At 45.5% G+C, this 24,447-nt stretch overlaps 1 pseudogene; it reads right to left on the reverse strand.

Moving 5' to 3' along the window:
• Positions 1–612: 612 nt before the first annotated feature.
• Positions 613–22,268, reverse strand: LOC112892682 (annotated as a pseudogene).
• Between the last annotated feature and the right edge of the window lie 2,179 nt (positions 22,269–24,447).

Below are 24,447 nucleotides of genomic sequence, written 5' to 3' on the forward strand. Positions count from 1 at the left end.
CCGGCGGTGACACCTATTATTACTGCCTGGTCGTATTACGAACCGGCAGTGATTGTATGATTTAGCATCACTGTCGGATCATATTACGACTTGGTAGTGATGTCAACTATCACGTCTGTGACAAAGGGAACCGACGGTGATCACCGCCATTCAAACCGCGGTGATAGGATGTTTGCCATGACGGGTTGTGTAGTAGTGAACACCCCTACAGCTAATTAGGAATCACAAGTTTGATGGGGGGAAAGGATTCCTTTGTCCTCCAATTTTTTAGATATGAAATGAGTGCTAAGGAACTTAATAGTCGCGCGAGTGTACTCTGATGGATGAAGGCGCGTTGCGTACTCTAAAAGGGTGATAAATGATGGCTTGATGCGTTAAGATATATTATCGCACCTTTTTCTTACCATATCAATAATCATATATGACAAAGAAAAGAGGAAATGAACTAATAAAAGAAAGAAAACTAAGTGCGAAGGAAAGTAGAACAGCAACAATTAAAGTGTTGCTGAGAATCTATATGGGATCAACAATAATGTCATGGTTATTGATGCTGTCAGTTCAAGGTCCCATTCCGCACTAAACATCTTAGATCTGAATCTGATGTGATTCGCACTACAGTGAACCACAGTTGTACTCAGTGTGACTGTACTTCTTCTGAATAGAAGCGCCAAAACAGTTGTGGCCAACACCTTCTTGAATCCTGAAGATGCTGCTACAAGCACTCCCATGAGAAAAGTTTGGAAAGACAGTGTCAGGATCCTCCACCTCCTCTCCTTCACATACAGCCTCAGCCCATTCTCGATGCTCTTCCCTAGTTTCCTGTCATCACCTGAATGGTTGACCCCCTCAGACATCGTCGTCCTGGCCAAGCAGCGCGCTAGAACGACAGCGTCCTCCAGGCCACATGCGCCGCCCTGCCCCAGGAAAGACCCAATCACATGCATTGCGTCTCCCGCGACGGTCACCGTGCCTTGCTGGAAGGGCTCTAAGGCCATGTGCCATGGTGCTCGGTAGCAGAACTGCGTGAAGCTCAGCGAGGCAGTGTCACAGTGCCGCACCAAATAGATGGTCTCCTCAGGGAACCCTTGCATTCTCTACAGGGTTACCAGCTGGATGAGCTCCATGTTCCTGCTAATGGTACTACAGTCTGCTGGGATCCGACAAAATGGACAAAAGTGAGCACTTGACATGAAATTTTCAGAGGTCCTAAGTGTTTCAAGATTTTTTGTATCAACTCGATTTAATGAACTTGAGAACCAATAAAGTTTCATTTATCGAAAAAAAGCATCCTGGTCTCTTTGAAAAAAATTCAACTGTTCATACCTTTGGGAGGTTGGAGGTGGATTGCATTGAATCTAACAACTTTATCACCTATGGGTATGAGCCGAAAGTTTACTCCATCATCAATCAGCTGCTGAAAACAGTTGGCAAAGTTGTGGCCTTCTGGATAGATCGTAAAACCGCGTGCTGCCCACATAAACGACAGTTTCACCGCCTTCAGACCCAAGAACTTGGCCACTACTGAATTTGATCCATCGCAGCCGATTACAAGCTGTTGACATGACAATGCCAAGTATTGTGATACCCTTTTTTTGTCTAGTGCCTTGGTTGATTACTGTGTTAGGTTACAAACGGAAAATACTGAAAGGCCGGGGCACCGTTCCCTTTGCTTTTATGGTAGTGCCGTCGTTGCCTGAGACGACTCGGAAGCGAGTGATTGGTTCTAGAGAAACGGCTTCAACTTGGCACCCAAAGCGGATAGACCCCACTGGTAAATGTTTTGCTAGCATTTCAAGGAGGTCACTTCCTTTCAGGCACCGGAATTCAGTCCTGCAGCCGGAAGTACAAAATAGAATTGAAAACCAAAGAGTTATGAGTAGTCCATTCTGTTTGCAGCAAGGTTTTAACCGGCTATAGCTGCCGCTATATGCGGTTATAACTGTTAGGAAGGGCAGCCGCTATGGCATTTAGCCCGCTAAAGCCGGCTATAGTCCGCTAAATGCCGTAACGGCAGTCCTGCCGCTAAATGCCTTAGCCAGCGATTTAAAATCATGGTTTGCAACGCCATTTCTTGCTTACACCTTGTCTGTTATAATGGATACTGAAAAACAGTGTTGAAATGAAGGGCATGCTTTATCTGAACTTACCTGATTGGTACCTTAATCGCTCTGTTGCTGTCATGAATATCCCTCTTATCCATTCTACATGCGGAGCTGAAATCAGAGTTGCCAGCAAGAGAACCAAAGAAAGTCTAGCTGGCACTACACTGCTAATGTTGTTCAGATTAGCTGTTCCCTAGTTTTGTTGTCTAGCTTCTTCAGTTTATTTTCTGTTCGCTTGTCCTTTTCTTTGTACTTTTGAACTGTTATTTTCCTAATAATTCTATATATCTCCAGTAGGGGAACTCCCCTCCTGTTTCTTCAAAAAAAAAAAGAGAACCAAAGAACAAAAGTAGCTCCAAGACACATAGCAATATGTAGGCTTAGAACTAAAGCTTGACCTCACCATCCATAAAGCGAGAACTTATTAGAGTTCAAAACAATGCTGAGAGGCAAAAGCAAACAGGCTCGGACGTACCCGGAAAGGGGCATGGCCAGCTTCCGCAGCTCGTCCCCAACCTCCAGTTGGTCAAGAGCGCGCCACCCATTGACCTGTATGCCGATACCCGCCCCTGTTGCTCTCAAGGTCTCAGCCCTCTCAAGAACAAGGCTGCTTATTCCTTTCCTGCAGCAAAGTTCAAGTCCTCAGCTCCTTGCCATCTGTATTGCAGCCAAAAAATGAAGCAGCATACCTGTGGAGAGCAAGAGCAGTTGCGAGGCCGCAGGTCCCGCCGCCGACGATTATAATTCCATGGAGTTCGTCCGCTCCGGCCGCCATTTCTTCCCTTCTCTGTTGCTCAATTCCTAGACCACCTTCAGATTGTCAAGACGGACTAAATGGATTAGAAGAAAAGCTCTTTGATTTACCGGTAGCTAGCTCTACGGAGCTTGAGACTAGCAGGGCTTCTAGTTCTATGTACCAGCCAGGGCGCTTGTTCCAAAGAGTAGAAAATCAACAAGCAAACTGCAAAAGATCTCGCTTATAGCTGGTAATGAACTGTATTCTCTACTTTTATAGCTTCAGAGTAATTGGAGGCAGGCCTCCGGCTGGGTGGTGGTCCAATTATTGGAGGCAGCACACAGACCTGGAGGTGATTGGTGGGATGCTGGGTTGTTGAAAAGACCTGATGTGTCGCCAAGGCGCAAGCTGGGGTGAATTAGGGGCTGTTCGGATCCAGGCATACGAGAAAAGCACACAAATTTTAATTTATGGAGCAAAAGTTATTGATGCGATCTTCTCCAAATTAAAGACCAAAACCTCAACAGTGATTGGGCCATGTCATCGTCCCTCTGATCTCTACCATTGTCAATCCCACTCGTACTGCACGCATAAGATTCTATAGCTAATTAATGATTCTAGATTCTTGGACCGTGGTCGGTGACATTTTCTAAGGATAGAGGCGGAGAGCTCACATCACACGGGGTGCTCTTCTCACTAAAGGCATGTACATGTGCATATGTTTGAAACAGTGGACATTAGAATCAGAATTTGGAACTCAAACTCTATTTCCACGGCCATTTGAATGCAGTCCGCGCTCACAAGAGGATGCAAACTCAACGTTAAAAACATGAACAATTGCAATTTAAAAAAGTGTGAGGGTGCAATTTAAAAAAACAAGGGCAGATAGGCAAATGTAGATTTAAACCAGTGGTAGATTTGGGGCCGGCATGCGCCGCCAAAGTAGTTGGGCCACTTCCAGCCCACTTAGCATCCTCTTTTTTGATGGGCGGCGCAGCCAACAACAATGTGCCGTCCATTCTGGTGGGCCCAAGAAAGCCCTCCGCCCCGCGCTACGGCCGGCCTTTCACAGCCTATCTCCGCTGCAAGCCTGCAACGCCTGTTGCCTCAGCGTCCTCTAGATGATCATCATCACCACGGGAAGGATACGGACAGGACTCAGAAGATGCCAGAACTCGTGAGATATTTTCAGGGAGGAATTTGGATTTTCGCCATCCTGTTGGAACTTGGGATGACAAAAATCCAAATTTCTCATTTTCAGGGGCGCAACAGCATATCTACATTCCTTTACGCCTTCCTCAGTGCTCTTGGCTCCTCTCGCTCTCCCAGCGCTCCAGCAGCCACCGCCGCCTTATCCACTCCACTCTGTCCAGTGGCCGCCGCTGTCGCCTTCTAGCTGGGTGGAAGAAGCATGTCGAGAATGGTGCTTTCGTCCTCTCCCCTGTCCATGAAGCCCCGACGCTGCTCTTCTCCCCTCCCAAGAAGCCGGTGCCGATGCTAGTGTACAAGGACCTGCACTTCAACTGCGACCTCTCTGCTACCAAGAAGCTCTAGGCCGGGGTGGATCTGGTGGCACGCTTGGTGGGGGTCACCCTGGGCAAAAGGGGAGGAACGTGGTGCTTGGCAACTGTTATCGCCATAATTTGGCTGGGCCAGAAGGTGGGCCGCGAGCAAGATGGGCTCAAAGGTTAATTGTAATGGGCTTGCGAATCAGCTCCTACGCGGGCGGTTTAAGGCCAGATTGGCCATGTATCTACTTAAGTTAGTTTGGATATAGATAGTTAGGATTCGTGTCGTAGTCGGTTAGGATTGGTTAGGAGAGGCAAGTCTCCAGACTATAAATATATACCCTAGACTACGAATGAAAACAACAACAACCATTCACAAACAACTCTCGGCGCATCGCCACCCCTGTTCTAGGGTTTTTCTGATCAGGGCAGCATCGTTCGTACCTATTTATCTTTGTGTTTCTCGTGCTGAAGCGCTGTTGATGGCGAGTAACACTAGTTATCCTAACGTTTATAGGGATGCATCGGCTTTTCATATTGTATCCATGCATTGTTCATCACCTGTAAACGTTTTGCTGTCTTCGTGCCCGATCCCGGGTGTGAGGGCAGCACCTTGATTTGTTTCGATTAGTAGATCTAATCTATTATGGTTAGTCTTTGTTCATCAAAGATTTGGCTAAATATCTACATGATTAGGCCCTTCAAACGAGTTAAATGATCCGGCGATACGTTTGATTCTAAAGAGGGATTGTTCCAGGAATCGGCTTTCTGTTGGTTTTTAGGCCTCTGTTTAGGTTGATATTCTGTTATCTTTTGTATTTGTTAGGCTTAACTACGCGTAGGATGTTCCGGTTATGTGGTGAAAACTTTAACCATTGTAGATTGAATTAGCTTATTGACTACAGGGCAAGTTTATATTAATATCAGATATGTGCACTTTGTCTAGATATACAGATCCGATCTGATATTGGGAGACAATCGGTTCTTTACAACTGATATCGGGGATCACCCGATGAGCCGATCGTGGCTCGGACTAATGTTTAAACGTGTCTGTGCATGCAGGAAATTAACTGAAACCACATCTACACCTTCCTGATCAGGTATAGGTCAGGTGGCACACCTAGCAAACCCAAATGCCAGGTCGTGTGCCAGATCCTGGGTCGTTGATCGAGGGACCGAGGCCCACCAGCAGTCCCGGGAGTTTCCCGGCTCCTCGTGTTGCCTGTAGCTGCTCGCCGGTGCGTTTCGACCGACAACACATTCCGGCACGCCCGGTGGGACCATCTTCATCGACTACATCAACTTCCGCCATCGGGATGTCGAGGGAGGATCCAATCACGTACGAGGAGCTGTCTGCTGAGCACAAGCAGAAGTATAATGAGATCAAGGCTCTCTTCAAAGTCGATCTCATCAGCTCTTTTGAGAGAACCCGCCACCACGGTGTTAGGTGGAAGGGGTTCTCATCTGAAGGCGCTCTTGATGAAGTGGACCTATCTACCCCTTCAAAGGATCGTACCAGAGCTTTGCGCCAGGAGGTGAACTACTTGGTGGCTCATTTACTGCATCGGCACTCCGAGAGCCTGGTGAACGCTCTTGAGCGTGTCGCGGTGCATGTGGTCCAAGAAATCATGAAGAATCAGTACTCTCCATCGGGACCTGCCCTGGGGAGTCACAAAGGGGAATTGCCATTCGAGGCCAATCCACCACTGCCCTATACATTTGCGGCTCCAGAATCGCAAGGCTCACCGGCATACGTCGTCTATAAGATGGGAGGTGATCCTATGGACCATCAGTTTTTCAGTGAGCCGCCTAAAGAAATTTCATATGGGTACATGTGTGCATATATACCGGACAGCAACAACCCGGTATATTCGGCGCAGTGGGCGGTTGGAGGAATGTCTGGAATAGATGCTGATAAGCAAGCATGGCTAGCTAAATATGCCATTGGGCCGAGTCATGATAGCACGCACTCGGCCCTAGGAGTTCAAAATGTAGACCAGATTAGTACCATCTTGAGGGATCAATTTGGTATTTTACCGAAAAGGTGAGCGATCTACTATACTGAGCCGTATCCAAGTGAATATGACTTGATCCCTCTGCCATCCAAGTATCGGCTCCCTGAGTTCACCAAGTTCAGTGGGTCGGAAGGGTCCAGCTCTATCGAGCATGTGAGCCGATACTTGGCGCAATTGGGGATGATCTCAGTGTCAGATCCTCTGTGAATAAGGTTCTTCTCGCAGTCTCTTACAAGGCCAACTTTTGGATGGTATACTTTATTGGGTCCTGACTCGATCCGCACATGGAAGCAGCTGGAGGAGCAGTTCCACGTCCAATACCACTCGGAAGCTGCGGAGGCTGGGATTGCTGATCTGGCGCAAGTCCGGCAGAAGCGAGGGGAAACTGTGGCAGGGTATATCTAGCGCTTTAGAGAAGTCAAGAATCGATGCTATTCGACCTGAATTTCAGAAAAGGAGGCGGTCGAGTTGGCATCCTTGGGACTGGTGAAGCCAATCAAGGATCTGGTCTTTCAATTGGAATTCAATTCTTTGGCGCACTTGGTGCAGAAATTGACATCGTATGAGCAGCGCCACCCAGAATTGTACGAGGATAAGTTCAAGCGTCAGGTAACATTGATCGACGCAGATATTTGATCTGTTACTAAAGGAAAAGCAGTTGAAGTTACCGGAAGGCTGTAAGTTTCCTACAGCACAAGAGCTACAAGGGAGGTCATACTGCAAATGGTGTCATTCTTTCACCCACAACACTAGCGACTGCAAAGAACTCTGTCGACAGATCCAATCGGCTATTGAGCAAGGCTGATTGATCTTAGGTCAGTATGCCATGAAGGTCGACACTCAGCCTTTCCCAAGCGTGAACATGGTAGAGGGTTGTGACCGATCTGCTCGACGACAATTGGATTTCAAATTTGGCATCAATATGGCGGGGCCTGCGCCATGTCGCTACGCAAGGAAGGAAAAGGCCGATCCTTGCGATCGGCCCCCAAAAGGGGAAAAGGAATACATCACTGAGGAGCAAGTGAGACACGTCAGAAATCAACGGCCGGCTTCCGCCCATCTCCTCAAAAAGTATGAATACCAGTACCGGCAACATCTCCAGTATGAATCAGAGGGTGAAGAATATAAGCACCACACTGGGAAGAGTCTGAAGAAGCGTGAAGATACACGTGACCATTGGCATTGCCCGTTCTTCAAGTTTTGCCAAGACTCCGGTATGAGCTGATTGCCTTCTATCAATGATTGCCCGGAGTGCAGATCTTGGAAGCGTGATGCAGAAGGGATCTCTGTATTTCGGTGTTTGGGACCTGTGCCGCCCCAACATGAGCAAGCCGAGCCACCGCGCAGAAAAGAGGACTTTGAAGAAGAAGAGGATAAATATCACCGGCCACACTGGTGCCCTGATGGACTTAATCATTTCTAGAAGCACAGGGTGCAGCGGATGCGCAGTTTGAACGAAGCCGAGGCCAAATATGTCGAGATGCTAAGAAAGACGCGTTCGGATTTGGCGGATAAGGGTCACCACACCCAGAAAAGGGAATCGCGCCCTCCTAACAAAGAGTGGCGTCCTAGCCAGCAAGAGCCGATGTGAAGACATCGGCTGACACGCATATGGTGTTTGTACTCCCTGCGGAGTTCTACGCCCAAGGCCGTGAAGAGTTGCCAGTAGCCCAGCTTGACTTGGGGCCATGACCAGTCATATTCGAGAAGCTCCGAGGAAAGAATTATAAACATTTGAAGGCTCTATACCTCAAGGTTTACATCAACGGCCAGCCTGTCAACAAGATGTTGGTCGACATCGGTGCAGCGGTCAACATAATGCCGTACTCAGTGCTGCGTCGGTTGGGGCGTTCTACTAGAGATTTAATCAAGACCAACATCACGTTGAGCGACTTCAATGGCCAAACATCAGAGGCACAAGGCGTCCTTAGTGTGGATCTTACCATGGGAAGCAAGACTGTCCCCACCTCATTCTTCGTCGTCAACAGCAAGAGTACTTACACCGTCCTACTTGGGAGGGATTGGATTCACGCCAACTGCTACATTCCTTCCATGATGCACCAATGTCTGATTCAGTGGGATGGAGATGAAGTAAAGGTGGTCCATGCGGATGATTCGATCGAGATTTCACACGCCGCCGTGAGCATTTGGGACGCAAAAGATCAAGAGCTGATTTCAGGAATTAGTTTGGAAGGCTGTGATCACGTGGAAGCTACAAAAAATGGGGTGAGGCTGGTCTTATCCACTGGCCTTACAGAGTAGATGAAACCTCAAGGGCGAGCTATTCTGACGCACTTGGCAAGGCCGATCCTGCGATCGGCCCTAAAAAATAAAATGTATACTTTTGATGACAAGCGTATTGCATAATTGTGGCAATTACAAGGAGGGCTATTCTAGCAGCCGGCCATGCATCAATTGTAAAGTTTCAAGGATTAATGAAGGTTATAAGGTGGCCGATCATAACGATCGGCCGAAACTCTTTTCGTCACATTCTTTGTCCATTTGCAGCGTTGACTCGAAAGATGATGGAAAGCTAGGATACGGGTTTACATCGGCTGACGAGCTCGAAGAGGTTGATGTTGGTCCTGGGGATAAGCCACGACCAACATTCATCAGAAAAAATTTAAGCTCGTGTCTACGAGAGCCGATGATAGCTTTGCTGAAGGAGTATGCAAATTGTTTCGCCTGGGATTACACGGAGATGCCTGGGTTAGACAGGAGCATCGTCGAGCATCGACTCCCTCTCAAGAAGGGATTTTGGCCGTTTCAGCAGCGAGTGCGACAAATGAAGGCCGAAGTTCTAGAAGAAGTCAAAAGGAGGTGAAAAAAATTCTAGAAGCAGGATTCATCAGGCCGTGCAGGTATACCAAGTGGATTTCAAGTGTTGTACCTGTGCAAAAGAAGGATGGCCGATGGCGAGTCTGCGTATTACTTCAGGGACCTCAATAGAGCTACTCCGAAGGACGAATACCCGATGCCTGTTGCGGAGACATTGATCAACGTGGCTGCTGGTCATAAGATTTTGAGTTTCATGGACGGCAACGCCAGCTATAACCAGATTTTCATGGCTCCGGAGGATATACACAAGACCGCGTTCAGAGTACTTGGGGCAGTAGGATTGTTCGAGTATGTGGTCATGACCTTCGGATTGAAGAATGCCGGCGCCACGTATCAACATGCCATGAATTACATTTTTCAGGATCTGATCGGGAAGTTGGTGGAGATATTTGAATTACATTTTTCACGATCTGATCGGCAAGTTGGTGGAGATATACATCGATGACGTCGTGGTTAAATCTGCTACTATTGAGGCACACTTAGGAGACGTACAGCAAGTTTCATAACAAACCAGAAGGTTCGGGCTTAAGATGAATCCGAAGATGTGCGCTTTCGGCGTATCGGCCGGTCAGTTCCTGGATTTCTTGGTTCATGAAAGAGGAATTGAGATCGGCCTAAAGAGTCAGGAAGCTGTAAAAACAATGGTGCCACCTACTACAAAGAAGGAGCTCCAGCAGCTCATTGGCAAGATCAACTTTGTCAGAAGGTTTATTTCGAATCTCTCCGGGCGGATTGAGCCTTTTATGGAGTTGGTGAAAATTAAAGCCAGTGATGAGTTTCGCTGGGCGGCAGAGCAACAACGGGCATTTGAAGAGATCAAAGAATATTTATCAAAACCACCCGTGTTAGTTTCACCCCAGCAGGATAAGCCATTCTTCATTTATTTATTAGTAGGTGACACCTTCATCGCTTCGGTGGTGATACAAGTGCATGATGGCAAGAAGAGGGTTGTGTTCTACCTCAACAGAAGGATGCTAGATGCGGAGACTAGGTACCCTGAGATTGAAAAGTTATGCAAAGCTTCGTCATATCTTGCTATCTGCCGAAACAATTGTCATCTGCAAATCGGATGTTATCAAGCACATGCTATCAGCTCCTGTGTTGAAAGGCCAACTCAGGAAGTGGATGTTTGCACTGTCAGAGTTCGATATCCAGTACCAACCCGCAAAGGCAGTCAAAGGGCAAGCACTGGCATGTGGCAGAACCAACCTGAATTACACCGGCTCAAGTACGCAAGTCCTCTCTCAAGGGCTCCAACGTACTTCAAACGGTGTAACCCCTTGACCTGTCGAGTAACGTCCCGATAAACCACCGAATGCAGGATCAAACAAGGTACCTTGCATGAAGACAAGTCCAGAGATACAGTCGCCATCATATTTTACATCACAGGCATTTATATTACAAGAGTTTCCAAAAGTAGCATAAGTTCCAAACTGATAGAAATTATTACAAACCAGTTTAAAGTTTCAAGTTCACGGCAGTGGAATTTAAAACACGACAACTATACACGTCACCAATACGGACATCATGCTAAGCCCTGGCATGACATCACTTGGTATGATTAGTGTTGGCCAGGGATGGGTCCCATTCCACGGACCAACCATCGGACAGAGCACAGGGCCAAGCCATGGGAAGTATAGGGTCTTCAGAGACATTACCTGAAATAAAGTCATATTGCAAGGCTGAGTACTCTAATACTCAGCAAGGCTTACCCGTTTCATGGTATACTTAGCCATGTAGCTAGACTTATGAAGGATTATAATGGTTCTGGGTATAGTTTTTAGCTGAAAAGCAACCAAGAGTAGATCCTTAATTTCAAATTTTAGCTTTCAGGTTCTAGTTGATTATCCATTCTAGGTAAGCAATTAATACTATTCAAGCATTGTAGAATCTTTTAAACAAACATCATCTTTGATAACCATAAAGTTGCTCTTGTTACTCTATGTGGCAAAGGGATCAAGCAGTCTCAATCTCCGCGAGAAATGAACGATTCTGAATCGAATTTCACCCTTGCAAGTTAAACCTAACTCATACGCTTGGAACATCGAAAAGACCATTCCGAAGCAACCGTTTGCTTTTCATTCCGGGTCGTGGATCAGATCCACCACAAGCGACTGCAGGACCATACACACATCCAATGTGCAGGACGTATGTCTGTAGCGCGACTACATGACCATACTCCTGTCCGCCTGTGCGAAACGTACGCCTACAGTGTGCGTGACTGTAGGACGTACACACATCCGCTTCGGAACGTACTCCCGCACGTCGGTGCATGTGCGAAAAACCAAATTTCGAGTGGTGGGAGGCATGTCCACTCCTCGGGCCGATCAGTTACTAGGCTTACCGCTTACCATATTTCACGGCATGTGGCTAGTACTTTCAAACGCTTAACCACCGCTACCACACACTGCGACCTTATCAAATTTTCATCAACATAGACGGGGTTTTTACCAAGGTCATGAATCATAATCACAACCCCGTCCGTCATCCTTATAGTGGTTGCAGGAATATAAACATTGCAACTCCTATAAAGCTCGCGAGTGACAGGAAATCACTCGACTTCTACTGGTCCTATTAGCAGAGCATCTATTTGATAAGGATTCGGAATATAATACATAGGTCCCTAGGTTTCATGCATCTAGGGTTTTAATACAACTTCTAGAACTTAATGCATAATATAGATAAATAATAGTATAAGTGCATAATTTGAAATTACTGGGTTATGCACCGGGGCTTGCCTTTGCTGGTGGGGCTGGAGTCAGGGATGTTAGTATTATTATCTTCCGAACTTTGGTTCGGGGCTTCAGATAATCCCTTGGTGACGTTCACTTGGTCTTTAGAAACATCCTCTGCAGACTCCTGGGAGATCTCGTAGGTACCGTCTGCGGAAGTAGTCGTATCTACATGCAAGGCAACATTACATTCAAAGTGTGCACATAAAACTATTTTACTTCACAATAAAGTTGCAATCCAACACTCATTTAACATTTTATTCATATAACAACCAAAAAGATCTGAAACTAAACTTAGATAGAGCTTTAGGTGGATAACTAATTAAAATTGGCTATTTGTTGAAGATTACGACAGAGCCGATTGGAAACAACAGGGGTTTAACCGATAGAATCGGTAAAGGAGGGAGCTATCTACACAGTTTTAGGAAATCTGCTGATTTCTATTTGGAAGAGAAATCGGCAGGAGTGGTCTCTGTATATGAGCAGAAGAGATTAGCCGATTTGAGTTTACCTAGGGTCAAATCAGCTGATATGGATAGGAATGTTAAAGGTACAGTGCTTCAAGGATAGAACAAGGAAGGATCTTGCTGATTGGATCTAGTTATCAGCATGTTTTTGTTTATTTGATTGGTTGGTGCATTGGCTTGCCTTAGTCGATGAGGGTGCATCAGGTTTAGCCGATTGATGTGCCTTGGTTGTGCCTAACAGCGGCGTGTCGATTGTGCTATCTTACTAATCTAGGGTTGTGTACTTTGGCCTGTGTAGCCGATTGATAGGTGCATCGACTTCCTAATTGATCGATGAAGGTATCAATTATTTTAGCAGAGGGGTGTTTCCTAAAGCAGCTGTGTCTTAACTGATCTGTGTGAGTATCGGCGTACCTAGCCGATCGCGTGTGTATCGGCATAGCCAATCCATGCTTTAGCAAAACTAGTTGATTAGTGAACATCGGCTGAGCCGATTTGTGTACGTGTACTAGTCGATCGGTGAATCGGCATACTAGCCGATTTAGTGCATTGGCACATTAGCCGATTTACACATGAGGTAGAACTAGTCGAGTGATGTATTGGCATAGCTAGTTGATTAGTGCGAGTAACTAGCCGATGGTGCATTGGTAGACTAGTCGAACTATGTATCCGTACGATCTGTGTCTCGGCGTATTCAGCCGATTGGTGGGTCAGCTGTGTAGCCGGTTTTCATCCTTAATGTTCTCCTATATCTACTGGGGCATATCAGTCGTATAGCTGATTGTCCTACTCTGCACTGACTGTGCCTAACTGAGATGTGCTTAAGTGTTATCCTAGGTAACTAGGTGTGGTTGCATCGGCTTGATTACGTCAGTACAACAATCGATTGACGTACAGCCGATGGGGTCATCTAAACCGGACCCGCTACAAGAACCAGGTGGAACAGAACACTAATATCGGACTAGGCTGATGAGACCACAAGCGTGGAACTAGACTGAAGAGGATGTGGCTGATGGGCTTGTACCAATAGATGTGTAGCTAAAGAGGGCGTGTGGTGGGTAGGCATATAGCCGATGGGTATCCTACAGACGCGCAGCCAAAAGGCATGTGGCCGATAGGGGTGTGTTCTATGGGTGTATAGCTGAGGGGTGTGTGGCTAAATATCTCAGCTGATAAATCGGGCGATAGAAGTGTGCTGGCTGTGGCAGAACTGCCTGAATTATTCTGGCTCAAGTGCACTAGTCATCGCTATACAACTAATACTAACTCAACGCACTTCAAACGGAACAACCCATTGGTTTGTCGGGTCTCTGCCCGATACAACCACGGTTCAACAGGATCGAAGCAGGTTTATCTCACACGAAGGCGAGTATACAATCACATCACAGCTCGCCAACTTTTAATTTATAGAGGCTTAAACATTATTACAAACTGTTTCAAACTCTAAGTAAACTTATACAAACATTGTTTAAAGTGACAATCTAAACAGCTTGTCCAGGTTCACAGCGAAAGAAAATAAACACGCGACTACACACGTCGTGAAGGTGAACACCACACTCAGCCCGAAGCATGGAGTCATTCAGGAGGATCACTGCCAGCCGGGGACGGATCCCACTCCATGGACCAGCCAAATGGAATAGATGTTGGCCATGCAGGACTATCCGTGGGGTTCTCAAAGGTCATACCTGAAAAGTTCACTAGCAAGACTGAGTATACTAATACTCAGCAAGGCTTAACCGGAATTAGAGTATACTTTTGCCCATAACTAAACTCATGAAGGCTTGAGATGGTTCTGGGTTTAATTTCAGCTTAAAAGTAACAAAGAGTATGATCTACTTTCATATTTTAGCTTTCAGATTCTAGTTTCATTAACCATTCTAGGTAAGCACCTATTCTAGACAAACAAGTAGAGATTAACATCCTTCAAGATTATTCCAGCAATACTTGCTGTTATTACTCTATGTGGCAGAAGAATAAGCAGTCTCAATTTCCGCGAGAAATGGACGATTCTGAATCGAATTTCTAAACCTTGCAAGGATAAACCTAACTCACACGCTTGGAACATCCAAAGATCGTTCCGAAGCAACCGTTTCCCTCATATTCCGGGTTATGGATCAGGGCCACCACAAGCGACTGCAGGACCGTATGCACACCAATTGTGCAGGACATACGTCTGTAGCGCGACTACATGATCGTACTCCTGTCTGCTATGCAGAACGTACTCCCACACCTTGGTGCGTGTGTACAATAGAAACCAAAATAATCAAGTGGTGGAGACATGTCCATTTGCCGGGCCAATCAGGTACTAGGCTTACCGCTTTACCACATTTCGCGGCATGTGGCTAGTACTTTCAATCGCTTAGCCACCACTACCACACACTGCGACCTTATTAACTTTTATCAACACAGACGAGGTAACCTTTCCGAGTCAGGATATTGCACATGACCCCATCCATCATCCTTATAGTGATTGCAGAATAGTAAATATTCAACTCCTATATCGCGCGAGTGATAGGAAATCACTCGACTTCTGCCGGTCCTATTAGCAGAGCATTTACGCGATAAGGACTCAGGCACAATACATTGGATTCCTAGGATTCATGCATCTAGGGTTCCATTTCAACTCCTAGACTTAATGCACGATATAATATATAAGTATAAATTGTAGTAAATTGAAATACTGGGTTATGTAATGGGGCTTGCCTTCTTGAGTGGGGTTGGGGGCAGGAGTGTCAAAGATTTCCGAACTTTGGTTCGGAACTTCAGTTAGAGTCTCGGCGATGTTTATCGGGTCTTCAGAAAATCCTTGGTCTTGTTCCAGGACTAGCTCGTAGTCTGCGTCGTCGAGTGTCGTTGATTTTCCATGATATGCAAGGATTTAAGTGAGATGGTGCTTGAGTTAAAGATTTTATTTCACAATAAAGTTGCAATCCAACAAATTAACCAATATAGACTCATGAAGCAAGGGGTTGGATTCCAAGCTACTATTTACACTTAAGTCATGGAATTACTTTGAAGTAATTGACAAGTTAAATTTATTTTCAATAAATAAGCTTATTGTGAATTTTTCATAATTTTCTGGAAATAGAAATTAAAACATTTGAATTTGAATTCAAACTTCAAGTTTAAATTCAAATCCTGAGTAAACAGAATTATAAATTCTTGAAAATTAAATTATGAACTAATTATCAATATATTAGGTTATGGTAAAAATATCTAGACAAAAGAGCCTTAGGAATATGTTTAAATAAATTTAAACCTTTCCTAATTTGATTTGCAAAAGGTTAAAGGAACTTAAACTACAAAGCTATGCTAAGTATGAAATTTTTATACTAGCTTACTCATGATCTAAAGAAGCTACATACCAAAAATCATAAGAAAATAAGTTTACATGCAAAAGTTATGCCCAAGATACCCTTTTCCTTAACTTTTAAATAACTTTGAAATTATTTGGTTTCAAACCAGACTCTATTAACCAAAGTTGTAGAGCTTGTCTTCTAGTTTCCAACAAAACTAGTTTGACAATTTTTGGAGTTTCTTATAATTTCCTATCAATTTTACAAGTTGGCAGCTTGCCCACATGAAATAACAAAGAAGTTTACAAAGGGGCCCTCGGGTTTATGCACAAAGACCCTTAGAATCAGAAAAGAAATTGCAGATGGGCCCATGACAGCTCTCGACGGTGGCTGCGGGTCTGTCCGAGGCGTTCTCGCCAGCGGTGAGGTCTCGGGTGGGGAGGGATAGGTGCTACACGGCCTACAGGAGCTGCTAATCACGATGGTGGGTGATGTGCTCGAGGAGCAGTGGCGAAGCATGGCTGACGACGATGGATGGCGGCGGCCGTGACGGCGTGCTCGTGTTCCCGGCGAGGGACTGACGAACATGGATGGACTAGACGCGCATAAGCATCGTGAGAGTGTGGGGATGCTATAGCAGTACCTAATTGGGCCGGAGATGGGGCAGAAGGGGGTGATCGACGGTGGGGCGGTTCGGGTTCTCACTAGCGGCGATGGCGGCGCGGTGTTCTATCGTCCGGGGTGCCTGAGGGCGGTGGAGAAGTAGCTAGGGAGCTTCTACAGGTTGGTGAGGTGCTGCTGGTGCCCTTGGCTGGGGTGAAGAGGCTCTGCAACGGCGGGGCGACGGCGAGGCCGAGCGGGCGGCAGAAATGGAGCTCGGCGGCGTTGTGGTCCGGCTATTCCAGTGGAAGACACTGGAATTGATCTGCTCGGTGAGCTTCGGTGGGTTGCGGGGGTGCTGTTTGTGCTTTGGATCCGGGATGGGGAGCAGCGGTGACGGCTATCGACGGTGAGCTGAAGCCGCGGAGGAGGTCCGGTGGGGTGTGGTGGTCGGAGCAGGGGAAAGTGAGCGAAATGTGTGTGTGCAAATGCAAGAGCAAGTGCGTGAGGAGCTCCAGGAGGTGCTTGGTGTCTAGAAGATGTGGTTGCGTGGGAGCAGGAGCTGGCACGCCAGCGGGGGCCGTGGCGGCTCAGGCGACGGCGGCGCAACGTGGGGAAAGCAGGGGCGGCCAGCGCAGGGTCGGTAAGGCGACGGCAAGGCAGGGGAGGGCACGTGGCTCGGTGCAGAGCGGCGCTGGGGGAGGCGGGGGCGCTGCACATGGCCGGCAAGAGCGGCGGCAGCGCATCGGGCAGAGAAACAGAGGAGGTCGGGGCTGGAGGAGGAAGAAGGGGACTTTCTTGTGATTTTCCAAAAGTGCAGGGACCTCACTAAAATATTTAAGTAACTTTCAAACCAGAGCTCAAATGAAGATGGGCCCAAAAGCAAAAGTGCAGGGTTTATCAAAATCTATAACTTTGCTTTAAGGTTCATTTGCAGAATAGCTAAGGATTTGAAATTAATATAAAACTTAGCAAAGTTTCTAAACTTTATATAAATCCTATTTAAAAACTACACTACATTTACATCCTATGTGTAGTTTCACCTATATTTGCGATTTAAACACGAGTTTTTAACTTTTTCCAAAACAACCTCTACATATTTGGACTCTACCTCCCATGTTCACTCATTTAACACTATAGGACCTTTATTAATTTGTGACTATATAAACACCCCTTTTCCTTAGCATTTAAATTTTTAAACACACTTTCACCATATTTTGCACACAAATTCATACTAAAATCTAGTGTGTGACAATACTAGGTACCTGAGTGCCACACTGACAGAGAGGGGTAACTAAGGATTTTGATACAGAAAGGGGCCCTAAAAGATTGCAAACCAGACAAGGACAAGGTCACGATAGCAGGGCATGAGCACTCGTGTGAAAGGGTTAACTAAACATCATACATGTCTATCACAAAAATATGAGCTAAGACTATCAAACTTATCAACAATGCAAAACAAAAAACATTCTATTTACCAAACATATCATTCACTCTTCTACTGGGCAGTCATTTATCGAGTATAGACTAACTTAATTAGCTACACTAAATAACATGTTTAACTACGTAAACCAACTAGGGTTAGTTTTATTTTATCCTCATAACTATGGTTTATAACTAACAACCATTAATCTATAGTCAAAGTTTGGCATTAAAATTATTATGCTACACAGATTCAATATAGACCATTTTACCCTACACAATCAGACTAATTATATTAAACATCACTATTAACTTTGCTAACAAGCTAACTATTTTATAAAAGAACTTAGATTATTATTATTAATTAATAATTTCAGCTGGTGATTAATTAAACAAACCCTAAACTAGGAATGTATATTAATTTCATAAAAATTAATGTACACAGAAATTTTAGAAACAAAATTAATCTAAAAGTTTTAGAATATTTTATACAGTAAACAAATTATAATTATTATGAAAATCAAATCAGGTATAAAACATGAATCATTTTTATAGATTGATCTACTGAAATTCTAAAGATGAAAATTTTACTAGAGCTAAGTTGATCTGTATCTAAGCTACTGTAAATTTATCAAAATTTTATCTTCACAGAAACCATGCCACAAAAGTAAACAAAAACAGCACTATTATATTATGATCTATTTATATCAGGAGTTATACACAAGATCTTGTACTGAAACATTGTGAGCATGTTACACTACTCAAGAGTAACACTCTAATTTAATTCATAAATTTTCATAAACCAAAACTATTATTCATGAATTATCTTTGAATATAAGCATAAATTCATTACTGAAGTTACACTAGGGTTCTGACTCTTAAACTTTTATCTTGGATTTCATACATTGTTTTAAAGCATTCCAAGTCTGAGGTATAGCATTGGCATTATTAGCAGCAGTGCAAAGGTCATTCCACCAAAATAGAGCAAAACAATTAAACTCACTAGTAGTAAGTCTAACTCTATGCTCAGCAGGAACCAAATGAGAATTAAACTTTTGTTCAACAGCAAGTTCCCAATCTAAATAAGCCTCAGGGTTAGCAGTACCAGCAAAAGGAATTATGGTAAACTTTGTTTTAGCAAAAGGATTATTATTACCAAGATTGTTATTACCTCGTATACCATGACGATTATGCCGAAGACGATCAGCATCAAGGTAGGCATTATCGTCCTCTCCCTCCTCACCCGCCGGTGGTTGATGTCGGGGCTGTCATGGAGGAGACCCTTGTTCAACATGTTCAATCCGGATGACTAGATTGTTAACAGTTTTCACCATCTCCTCAAACTTCTCATTGACGTTGGTGCGCTGGTCATCAAGAAGCCTTGTAAGCTCATCCTTGGACACACATTCATTGAAGTCCAAAGGAGACTCCACACCTTTCCCTGATCTTCCTGACATTACTAGAAGACAGCAAAAGATATCAGCAAGGTATTATCACTATCAACTAACAGCTATCGGGTGGTGGTGAAAGCGGAGTGCAATACCTCAATCAGTTTACCATCGTCTTGCAAGTGTTCTTACCAAAGCCAACAGGGCGGTACAATCTGTTGTCAAGCTTGAGTGTAACAGTTGGAAGAAAAAATCTGCACTGACAGAAGTATATGTGTATCTTGGGTAGGCACAACATGACAGTATAGAATCAGCAATTACCGAAAGCAAATTAGCAAAGTTCAATAAGTATTCAAAATAATAGTCACCGTTGCTGGCTAAGATATGTCCCTAGGTGTAGCACAGCAAGTTGGAACAAAGAACGATGGACAGAACTCAAAGAACAAGCAACCAGCAACTCATGCAATTATTTTTATCTATTTCTCTAATTTTTCATTCTGTCATTGTTTTTTGCAACTTTTTTATTTTTTCAACTATTTTTATATATTTTTCGCCGAACAGGGAACACACGAGATGGAAGCATAAAAATTTTCAGTCTAAATAGAGTTAAGATGCGGTATACAGAAAATTAGGCACATTCTCTAAAAAGCGTGCAGCAACTTTGGAGCTTGTGATCTCCCACTTAGAAAGTGAACTTTGGGATTCTATTTTTGCTCCGATTGGGTTTCCTAGTCACGGTTGGATGCAAAATTTAATTTCAGCCAATTTAAAAAATTCACCCTGTTTCGAGTTCGTATGCAAAAGTTATGCCTGTTTTAAGGAAGGGCCTCCCAATCAAGGTTTTTGGAGGTCAAAAACAAGGCAGAACGTGTCGGCGCGGCTAGAAAAAAACGTCCCTATTTGTCAATGTAGAAAAATGGCTAAGCAAAGCCTCTCATCAAGCGAACAACATAAGGCAAAGCTTCTCTGGTGTATGCAGCAATAGGTATCGCCAGATAAAATAAGGAGGGCTGTAAAGCAAGGCAAAAAACACACAGCGACTTGCAACCTATCTAGGGCTTGCACGGTGAGAGTTCACACAAGGTGGCTAGCGGGAGCAAGTCAAGTAACGTGAGGGCTTGACTTGTTGTTTGGGTAAAGGTGGATGGGATAGCGGCGGAAACTAAAACAGCGACGGGCGATTCACTTGATGTAGCATTGGCTCGGTCTTCCGATAGGTATGGTAAATTCAATTGGTGGAGTCACGATGTTGGCGATCCGGACTTCTAATTAGTCATGATTTGAACTCCTGCAACTGTTACACCGCTGCTCCGTTGGTTATCAACCAAGAACAACTTGATTGACCTCGCCAAGAAGGCTAATCCTGCAAACGAATCAAAGAACACAAGCAAGAAAGTATAAGCACGCAATCTGAAGTTGCTGATGTGTATGAAGCAAAGACAAGTATGGGGTTCAAGCTCTGATCACAAAAGGATTAATCACCACAGTGGTGAAGAACAAGAACAGGACCCTGATTCACAGCAAAATGACTCGATATCACAGTTACAATGAAGATGTCTATTTCTCAATAAAAAACTAGAACTGAACGAAACCCAAACACTAATATGGCGGCTACTACTGAGTTTATACCAAAGGGGGGATGTCCTAGGGTTGAGGGTGACCAGGTGGGGGTGTCCTTAACCTGGGCTTAAGGCCCGACACGATATAAAGCCAACTTGGCCCAAAATAGGTGATGCAGCAACTTATCATGGTCACACAGAATGATCCATGAATCTTCAGGAGCTTGGACTAGAACCAAAAGAATGCTTTCATTGTCTTCTTTCCAACGCATCAAAGAACGCCTCGTTTCGACATCGTATGAAAGAGATATCGGCGTTCCGTTCAGGATAGTCGGCTGAGTCTGAACCGGACGTGAAGAACAAGTTGGTGACGACTTGTAACTCGTAGAAGATCAAATCTCGGGTGTATCTAGCATGGTGATGTCCTCATCATCTCCCGTCCTGTCCGGCGATGGTGACGCCACCTCATCATGGGAATTGATCGCTACTGCTATCCCGCCTCTCCCATCGCCAAGAATGCGCATCAAGAATGCCAACTGGCGACTGCCACGGCGCCACCGCTTTAAAGAGGAGGAAACGTACAGGGACAAAGGTGCTCTCCTGTTGTGGTGTGCGTTGCAGTGTGGTCGCTGAAAGGACTTGCCATCGATGGCACCTTGGAGACCATAGAAAGGGAGAGAGGGGAGGGGGCTATAAATCAGAGGATTCCGGAAAGGTGAGCAGTGAAGGATTTTTTGCTCATGTTTGGAAATGTGGTAGGGATTGTTGTTCCTGGTGTGATTTAACTGAAAATGCAATGATTTGGCCATAAAAAAAAATGTCATAATCCTCTTGCTGTTTTTCTCGATTTGCTTTATACTTTAGCGGAGATCTCGTGCAACACTCCAATGGCATGCTACCAACACTGTCCAACATTGGCTGTGCACAATTCGCTCAAAAAAAAGGTTGTACACAACAAGTTGGACACCATTGCGCTGGAGATGGAGCCATGAGCCTGGGAGGTACCATGGCCCTCATGGAGGTGGCATGGAGCAAGGCGCAGGAGCACACTGGATTACCACTTACCAGGGGCAGCAGATTTTTGTTTTTGAGTTTGTTTGAGGCAGCAGATTTGGGGCCAATTTCGGCGTGCACCACCAAAGTTGTTGGGCCATTTCCAGCCCACTTAGCATCCTCTTTTTTGACGGGCAGCGTCAGTCAACAACAACGCGCCATCCGTTTCGGGTCGGCCCAAGAAATCCCTCCGCTCCACGCTACGGCCCGGCCTTTCACGACCTATCTCCGCTACAAGCCTACAACGCCTGTTGCTTCGGCGTCCGGTAAATGATCAATCGATCATCGTCGCCACGGGAAGGAATGGATGGAGAGGAGACATCATAACTCGTGAGATATATATTTTCAGGGGCTCAACGGGCCAACGGCATATCTACATGCCTTTCGCCTTCCTATGTTCTCCCGGCTACTCTCACGCTCCCAGCACTCCAACAGCAGCAGCCGCCTTATCCACTCTACTCCACTCTGTCTCTGGACCACCGCCGCCTCCTCCTCCTCGCTGGGTGGAGGAAGCATGTTGAGAATGATGCCTCCGTCCCTTCCTCTATCCATGAAGCCCCCCGATGCTGCACTTCTTCCCTCCCAAGAAGCCGGTGCCGATGCCAGTGTACAAGGACCTGCACTTCAACCGCGACCTCTCCGCTACCAAGAAGCTCCAAGGTGGGGTGGACCTGGTGGCGCGGTTGGTGGGGGTCACCCTAGGGCCCAAGGGGAGGAACGTAGTGCTTGGCAACAAGTATGGCCCTCCCAAGATTGTCGATGGGGAGACCATCTTACTTTGTTACTGACGGTGCAAATATGACGGTGGAGTTCACAGACTATAAGGTAAGAGCAAGTTACCCGTTATACACTATTGGTCCGCAGAATTACTAGAAGAGTTTTTTTCTTTTTGTAGATTCTATTGGTTGACAAGAAAATTACTGATGCTAGTGAAATTATAAGGATACGGGACAGTGCTGTCAAAGAAAATTATCCATTGTTAATAGTTGCTGAGGATGTGGAAGAAGCAGCAATGGCTGATTTGATAAAAAAACAAGCTGAAAGGGACAATTAAGGTTGCAGCAGTTAAGGCCTTCTCTTTTGGGGAGCAAAAGACTCAATGCTTGGATGATGTTGCAGTCATGACGGGAGGTATGGAACTCAGTCACCAGTCTAACCAATGCAATTCCAGTCATCAACAAATTCTTGTTGGTTTTCAGGTACAGTAGTGAGGGATGACATGGGATATTCATTGGAAAAGACAGGAAAAGAGGTTCTGGGTTCTGCTTCTAAGGTTGTTATCAGGAAAGATTCAACACTAATTGTTACTGATGGAAGCACTCATCATGCAGTTGAGAAAAGAGTTGCTATGATAAAAGAACAAATTGAGGTATAGTTATTCCAGTTGAAACATGCAAAAGTGCCCATGTGACTTTCTATCCTCTGCATGCTTCACTTTTTCTAGATAAAATTATATCTTTTAATGGTTAACCCTCAGAACTCAAAGGAAAGGTACAACAAGAAAATATTGGATGAGAGGATAGCAAGGTTATGTGGTGGAATTGCAATCATCCAGGTACCACATAATGTTTTAGTTCACTGCTCAAAACATTTCAGAGGTATCAATTTTCCCATGAGAGCGCGTACGCCGCAGCGCCAGCATTCCTGGTCCGTGTTTGCCCAAATGTCACACCTGCTCACGCCTCCAGCAAAGCTTGCCTCGGTGCCACGTGCTCGCGTGCGCTCTGGATGCGATCCAGCCAGTGACGGTTGGCAACACGGCGGCAGCCTTTGATCTAGGATGTCCAGCAGGCGAGAAGCGGCATTGCCATATCGGGCAGACCAAACGTAGGTCGGCAGGTGGATGCTACTGTTTGCACTTCGTCGTTAGTGCTGGAACTCAAAGACAGATGGCGAGACCAACAGCGGATAGTCCCTAAGCGCTCTCGTCTCCATGGCTTGGGCCTCTCCCTTCCCGTCCGGCGATGGCGATGCCACCTCGTCATGGGAATGGATTGCCACTCCTATCCCGCATCTCCCAACGCCAAGAATGGGCATCAAGGATGCCAACTGGCGACTGCCATGGCGCTACTGCCTCAAAGAGGAGGAAACGTACAGGGATAAAGGTGCTCTGCTCTTGTGGTGTGCATTGCGGTGTGGCCGCTGAAAGGACTTGCCATTGATGGCACCTTGGAGACCAGAGGAGGGGACGGGGGTATAAATCAGAGGATTCCGCAAGGGTGAGCAGTGAAGAATTTTTTTGCTCAAGTTTGGAAATATGGTTGGGATTGTTGTTCCTGGTGTGATTTAACTAAAAATGCAACGATTTGGCCGTCAAAAAATGTCATAATCCTCTTGCTGTTTTTCTCGATTTGCTTTATTCTTTAGCGGAGATCTCATGCAACACTCCAATGGCGTGTTACTAACACTGTCCAACATTGGCTGTGCACAATTTGCTCAAAAAAAAGGTTGGACACCGTTGCGGTGGACATGGAGCCATGAGCCTGGGAGGTACCATGGCCCTCATGGAGGTGGCATGGAGCAAGGCGCAGGAGCACACTGGATTGCCACTTACCACAGGCAGCAGATTTTTGTTTCTAAGTGGGTTTGGGGCAGTAGATTTGGGGCCAATTTCGGCGTGCACCACCAAAGTTGTTGGGCTATTTCCAGCCCACTTAACATCCTCTTTTTTGACGGGTAGCGTCAATCATCAACAACGCACCGTCCGTTTTGGATAGGGCTAAGAAAGCCC

Source organism: Panicum hallii, chromosome 5, assembly GCF_002211085.1.
Source record: "Panicum hallii strain FIL2 chromosome 5, PHallii_v3.1, whole genome shotgun sequence".
NCBI classification, from domain to species: Eukaryota; Viridiplantae; Streptophyta; class Magnoliopsida; order Poales; family Poaceae; genus Panicum; species Panicum hallii.